Source organism: Chrysochloris asiatica, unplaced genomic scaffold (assembly GCF_000296735.1).
Source record: "Chrysochloris asiatica unplaced genomic scaffold, ChrAsi1.0 scaffold00370, whole genome shotgun sequence".
Taxonomy (NCBI): Eukaryota; Metazoa; Chordata; class Mammalia; order Afrosoricida; family Chrysochloridae; genus Chrysochloris; species Chrysochloris asiatica.
Genome location: NW_006408888.1, coordinates 846378 through 854565, shown reverse-complemented (window position 1 = coordinate 854565; position 8188 = coordinate 846378).

The following is an 8188-nucleotide window of genomic DNA, read 5'->3' as shown; positions in this document are numbered from 1 at the left end:
TATATAAATGTTTCAGTGCACATATAAAGGAATGGTATCACTGTAAAAATATTCATTAATAGCATAATTAATATCATATTATAATTAGACACTATTGATATTACGAGCAGAAATAATGGTGCTGACCCATATGTGAAATTGTATAATAAAGTAAAAGGACACTCACTAATATTAATATAATACAGTCTGTGGGAAATATTCATATTTTAGTGATATACAAGTATTTGTATGATTTAGATATTTTTATAAATACATAACACTGGAAGACAGATAGATTATACATCAAGTGTTAACAATGGCTTCCCCTGGGTTGGAAAATATAAGAGAGAGGGATGAAATTCTGGAAAAATAATGTTTTTTTATAATTACATAAATTTAAAAATTCATATGGAAATGTATGCTTTTTTTTTTTTTACCAGAAACTTCTATCTTAATCAAAGTCTTATGAAGAGTTTTAACTGCCCTTGTAGAAGTGCAGTGTAAAATATTTGCAGAATTGCAAAACCAAGGAAACTGACCATGTGAAGTAATTCCAGTTATTATGCTCTTGAAAGATGATCTTAAAATAGTTCAAAGAAAGACAAACTCTGGGTAGCAACAGGATACAAACTAAACTAATATTTTTAGGACTCATGGTACATACATTAAGCTCTAGACTGCTAACTGCAAAGTTAGTGTCTCAAACCCACCAATGCTCATCAGAAACCTTATACCTGGACAGTATATATTATAACCGACTCAATGGAGCTTAACAACAACATGTCCCATTTACCATTTTGAAAAAGATTAAATGGATACACTACCATATATCCTAAAAGGTACATAATGTTGTTGTTGTTATTAGTAAGTCTTGAGTAGTTTCTGATCATAAAGACATGTTGTATAACAGAAACAAAATGTTGTATAGTCCTGGACTCGCCTCATGATTGCTAATTGTTCTTATTGTTGTTAGATGTAGTCAAGTAGGGTCCAACTCATAGTAATCCTATGCACAACAGAATGAGACAGTGCCTAATCCTGTGCCATTCTCACAGTTGTTGTTATTCTTGAGCCCATAGCCACCAGCAGCCTGCCAATCCATTTCATTGGATGACTTCTCTGCTGACCCTCCACTTTACCAAGCGTGATGTCCTTCTCAAGGAAATGATCCCTCCTGATAATATTGTCTGAAGTAAGAGATATGAAGTCTAGCCGTCCTGGCTTCCACCTTTTTAAAACTATTTTTTGTTGTTGTTTAGTGCCATCGAGTCAGTTGTGACTCATAGTGACTCTGTATAGGGTTTCCAAGGAGCAGCTGGTGAGTTTGACCCGGCAGCCTTGTGGCTCAAACAATTTTGTGGTTCAGTGCTATAGTGCCACACCCACTTATTCTTTTAAATGACTGTATCTTGATCTATGTACAGCTTCATTATGAGCACAATAAAGTGTTCTAGAATAGTTATTCTTTGCCATGTTATGTTTGCTGCTGTGTTTGAGTATATTGACATAGCCACTGTGCCAATCCATCTTATTGAGGGTATGCCTGTTAAAATGTTCAAGACAAACAAGACAAATGAATCTGTTTTGGAAAAAATATAATTAGAATACTCCTTAGAAACAAGGATTTTGTCTGATGTGCTTTGGACATGCCATCAGGAGGGACCAGTCTATGAGAAGTAAATCAGACTTGGTAAAGAAGAAAGAAAAAAAAAAACCAAAAACAAACAAACAAACAAACAAACAAACAAACAAAATATATATATATATATTCTCAATGAGATAGATTGATACCATGACTATAACAATGAGTTCAAATATAGGATAGATTGTGAGGGTTTCACAGGACTAGACTGTTTTTTTTCTGTTGCATATAGAGTTATGAGTAGGAGCTAAATCAACAGCACCTAACAACAATCGATTATATGTTCAAAATAAGAGAGGAAAGTCTTACCATTTCCACTTCAAAGGGGCATTCTGTCTGTACAAATTAGATTTGCCTGTTCTTCTGACAACCCAGAGTATATTCAATATTCTTCACTAGCATTATATAATTCAAGCCTATCAATTCTTCTTTGGTCTTCATTATTCATTTTTGTTCAGCATATGAGGCAATTTAAAATACCATGGGTTAGATCAGGTGAACCTTTGTCTTCAAAATGACATCTTTGCTTAACACTTTACATTAAAGAGGTCTTTTGAAGTAGATTTTTTGGGTCAATTTATTGACTACTGTTTCTATGACTACTGATCATGGAGTCAGTAAAAATTAAATCCTTGACAACAGGATCATTTTCTGTTTATCATGATGTTTCTTTTTGGTCTATTCATAATGATTTTTCCTTTTCTTTATATTGAGATATAATTCATACTGAAAGATGTAGTCTTTGATCTTCATTAGTATGTCAAGTCCTTTTCACTGTCAACAAATATCTGCATATTACAGGTTGTTAGTATTCTACCAATTGTGTTTCAATATGTTCTTCTTCATATAGTTCAGCTCCTCAGATTATTTCCTCAAAATACAGAATGAATAACTATATTGAAAGTATGCAACTCTAACCCACACCTATTCTGATTTTCAATTATGCAGTATCCCCTCGCTCTGTGCAAACAGCTGCCCCTTGGACTGTGCTCAGGTTCTGCATGAGCACAATTTAGTGTTCTGTGATTTCCACTCTTCACAATGTTATCCAAAATTTGTTATAATCTTATAATCAAGACAATTAAATTATTTAACTGTCAATAAAATACAGTTAATATATATATATTTAATTTCAGCCAAGATCTGCTTGACATCAGCAGAATGATAGGCCTCATTGTGTATCCTGATACTTCTTAATCTGATTTGAATTTCTGGTGGTTCCCTATTTCTTAAAGGATCGTAAGCAGAATTATACTTGGATGTGATACTAATATTTTTGGATATTTTCTACATTTGTTGAGTCACCTTCCTTAGAAAAAAGTTACATGTTAAGTTGTAAAAATAAAGAGATAGTTTTATGATAAGTATATATGCCACAATTCTATATAAGCATACAACAAGGATTAGGTTTTTCCAAAACTCTGTTTTCATACATCAGTAGAAAGTAAGATCTTCCAGAACTTACACTGAAGACTAATCAACAGTTCTACCATCCATCAGGTAACATTTCACTGTTTTAAACTGGAGAAAGAGTGGGTCTTGTTATCAATAACCAGCTGAATTCAGGCGCTACAGAGAATGTGTACATCTTTGCTATGATATGGTCTTGCTTTCAACTGAGGCCACACATAACTAATCATTTTAATCACTGCAAAATATTTTAAACTATATATATTTTGCTAATGAATAATATGACACTAAGACATTGTCTAGCTGCATCTCAGTTGGAGTGAGTTATAAAAAATTCAAAAAATATATTGAATTACTGTTAGAAATTTATAGATTTTTGTAAGTTAGGCAGGGGAGGTATAAGCTACGAGTTGGTTTCATAATAATAAAAAAACTCCTTAATTTGAAAAAAAAAGTTTTTATAAATTGTCAAAAATACTATGACAAGAAGATCACAGTATTAATTTGGTCTGAGTTTAACGGTCCTGTTGATTTAACAAATCTTTATTGAGCCCTACTATGTAGCAGTCATTCTTCTAATTCTAGGGATTCAAATGTAAATGGTCAAGCAACATGGATTCTTAGGTTTTACAGGAATCACATCACTCTTATTTCTTCTCTGCTTTTTATCACCAAAGTGGCAAGGTAAGGGAATACTAAAAATAGCCACAAAGTTCTAGAAAAGATGGGTCAGTTGCTGCAACATCTTTGTATACACTGAACATTTACCTCTGTAAAAAGATACTGAGTCTTTCAAGTCACTGTTATTTATAGAATACCCTCAGAGGATTGGAACCAGACAAGGCAATCAGAGATGATACAGATCTAAATATAAAGCAGATCCTATTATAAAATTTCCTTTCAGAGAAGTGCTAAATATGAAAATGTGCATGCTTGTATTCTAGGCTTCTGTTATATAATTCACAGCAGTGCCCTTAATTTTCTTTCTCAGTGTCTCCTAAAACTACCCTGTTTGGGACATCTTATCTGGACAGGGCCTTGCTTTTGGCATTCTGTGAGTCTGCAACATTGAACAATGAAAAATGATTTGCTTTTTTAAAAAAGAAAGGGACACCAAATCATAAAGTGGGTGACTGAGTTGAACTCCCCTGTAGTATTTCCATTGTTGCTATTTTTTACAAAAGTACACTGTCACATTTCTGTCAAAGGAGCAGCTGGTGGGTTTGAAATGTCAACCTTTGGGTTAGCAGTGGAGCACTTAATCATTGCTACATCAGGATTCCTGTCTAGAAAAAGGAAACAAACAAACAAATAAATTTACTTCCATCAAGATGAAAAAGGAGTCCTGGTGTGACACTGTAGGATAAGCAATGGACCACAAGGTCCTTTGAATCACAAAGTTGGCAGTTCAAACTCACCAATTGCTCATTGGAAACCCTATACAAAATTAGTATGAGTCAGAACAGACTCTGGCACTTAACAACAATAACAACAACAGATGGAAGAAGATAAAGCTTTGTTTATTTTTTTCTCTTTTTTGAGAATAAAAAGGTTGTATTGATACTGTGTGTTCCTGAGTTGGACTGCAAAGTCAGTTTGAAATACAGGGTTAGCAGTTCAAGCTCACCAGGTGCTTCTTAGAAACCCTACACAGAGTCACTACAGGTTGGAATCGACTGGACATCACTTAAAAACAACAACAATTGTTGACAAGTAAAAGCTGATTTTTAAAAGAGTTGTGCTTCCAATTCAAAGCAATGTCTAAGCTTTCTGATCTTTATTTCCATTGAAAAAAGTTACTAGTTTATACTGAACTATAACTAGAAGGAATTTTCCTTTTCTGTTTGCACAATAGTAACTCAGAAAAAAAAAATATATATATATGCAAAAGGCAACATTAATATTTGCATTTATTTTCATTAATAAAAACTGGGAAAACCTTTGGAAAATAAAAATCTCACTTACAATATGAGTTAATGAAAAATATTTTCATGATAACATATAGCCTTTTTTTTTTTTTTTTTTTCTGGCACCAAGGAGTTAAGCTGTTAGAACAATTAACAGTTCAGAGTAAAAGTGCAAGAACATGAAGGTGGAGAAGTGTGAACTTTGCTATGTCTCTTGAATTCTTATTATTACCAAGACTCTTTCCTTCTCACTTTATTTTATCACCTCTAGCATTTCACTTCAGGGAATGTAGAAGGATAAAACAGAAATTTTAAGAGGTATGCACCAGCTTTTGATAATCAAAGTAGTTATAGACACCCTATCTATCCATGTTGTTCAACAGTAGGACTTATGAATAAAAAAGTAAATAGAAAGATTAGTTTGGGTAGTATGAAATTTAAAGTGTAAAGAGAATCCTACAAAATTAATTATTTTATCATATTTTGCTACATATTTTATTATAGCTAAGCTTTAAGAACTGATTTCTGGTGAGAAAATATGGCATAAAACAAATTAATAAAAATCTAGGTACTGAACAATAAAGATGCATATATTTTCTAAATTCTATATATAACAGGTATGTATTAAATATTTTAAATACTACAAAATTATCTTAATAAATTTAATTTCCTTTTTCCAATTTCTGGAATGATTTGTAGTTCTCCTACTTGCAGGTTATCAGTTTTTGTCACCTCCCATGCACGATGAATCCTTGTGTGTCTAAGTAGAACTGTGCTCCATAGGGTTTTCAGTGGTTGCATTTTTCTGGATGTAGATCACCAGGTATTTCTTCAGAGGCAACCCTAGATGGACTTAAGCATCCAAAATTTCTGTTAACACTCAAGTTCAAGTGAATTAGCCATTTGTACCACCCAGGAGCTCCACTCAAAGTATATTAATTCACTTATCTTCTATGATTGTCAGTTTTAATTTGATTTTTCATATTAGGCTGGGGTAAGGGTTAAGTACTTATCACAATTGAGGTGAGACTGTAGACTGACTAATCTTAGAGAGGAAGAGACTACAGCTAAAGACATTGAAAGGCTTTGACTTGGAGAACAAAGTTAGGGCCAATTTAGTTACTTGGCCTTTTCTCTTTTTTGTTAGTAAATATCAGAGCAAGGTTAATATTATTTTTCTTTATACTTGGGATACAATAACTAGGCTAAAAATGTTTGTACTTCATAAAAACTTATTGATCATTAGACTAGAGATACAACCACTTGTCTGTTAGCTTCTTAGGTTGTTGTGGCTTGTGTGTTGCTGTATGCTTGAAGCACTACCACTGTTATTTTGAAGACAATTAGACTCACCCAGGTATACAGGTTTCAGAGGAGCTTTCAAACTAACACAGACTAATTAACAAGAATGATGCAGGAATTTATTTCTGAAAACTAAATTGGCCAATGAAAATTTTATGGGTTGAAGTATATCATTATCTGATATAGTGCTGGCAGATAAGCCTGTAGAGGGGAAGTCAATCAAAATATAACTGCAGAAGAGCTGCCTCCTCAAACTACACATGAGTTTAATGATAAGGACACAGTAAAGCTTCCAGGATCATCATTTGATGGTGTGTCAAAATGAGAAGGATCTCTTCAAAACCAGAACGTAGAATGTACAAATTATGAATCTAGGAAAACTGAAAGTTGTCAGAAATAAAATAGCTTGTTTGAAAATGGATATTCTGATGTTAGTGAGCTGATATGAGCTGAAATTGACCATTTTTGCTGAGACAATCATACAATTTCCTCTATCAGCAATGACAAATTAAAGATGAATGGTGTCACATTTTCAAGATCTAATTCTGTAGTCTGAATAATATCCATAGAACGACAAGGAAGATCAGTTAATATGACAATTATTCAAAATTTGGAACCAGCTACTAATGTCAAAGATAAGGAAATTAAAGATTTTTACCAATCTGCTGTCTAAAATTTATCAACCATGAAATCAACAAATGCATTGCTAATTACTGGTGAAGTACATTTACACATTTAAATGTGAAAGTTGTTTTTTTTTTTTAAAAAAAAGGATTTCAAGTTGTGTACTTGGAAAATACAGCCTTAGTCATAGAAATGGCATTGGAGAATTAATGATAGAATTTTGCATAACCAATAATCAACTTGGAGTCCTGGTGTGGTGCTGTGGTTAATGAGCCAGACTGCAAATCCATTTGAACTGCAAGGTTGGCGGTTCAAGCTCACCAGCAGCTCCTCAGAAACCCTATACAGGGTTACTATGGGTCGGGACGAACTCTATGGCACTTAACAACAATAACAACAATAACCAACTTATTGGAAATGCCTTTTTAAAATAATATAAACAGTGATTATATATGCGCCTCTCTACAGATGGCTCCTTAGGAGCCCTGGTGGCATAGTGGTTATGAGTTGGGCTGCCAACCTCAAGGTCAGCAGTTTGAAACTACCAGTGGTTCTGAGGGAGAAAGATGAGGTGTTCTGCTCCTGTAAAGATTTACAGCCTCGGAAACCCCGTGCAGGGTCACTACTAGTTGGAACCAACTCCACGGTATCTAACAACAACAACAACAACACAGATGAAACACAAATTAATCACATTGACTACACCTGTGGAAAGAGACAATGGAGAAGTTCAATATCATCAATCAGAACAAGGCCAGTGATCAAATGCAAAAAAATACCATTAGCTACTTATATTCAAGTTCTGGTAAAGCTGAATAAAATTACAATATGTCCACAAAAGCCAAAGTACAGCACTAAGTATATTGTTGTCATTAACTGTCATCGAGTCAGTTCCAACTCATAGTGAGCCTATATAGAGTTTCCAAGGAATTGCTGTTGGATTTGAACCACTGACCTTGTGGTTAGTAGTCTATTGCTTATCCTACAGCACCTCACCAGGACTTCTGTCTTCAGTATATCAAATCTGAATTAAGAAGTCATCTAAAGAATAGATTTGACACATCGAACACTAATGACCAAAGACCAGATGAGTTGTGGGATGACATCAGGGACAAAATAAAAGGAGATAAAATTTAATTTAAAAGGCATGGAAGAAGGAATACACCCAAATGAACTTCAGAAGTAACTGATATTTGTTCTTGAACTTTGTTTGTTGGTTATGTGCTGTGAAGTTGGTTCTGACTCATAGCGACTCTGTATAGGGTTTTTGAGGCTGTAAATCTTTGTAGAAGCAGAAAGTTTCATCTTTCTCTTGTGGAACAGC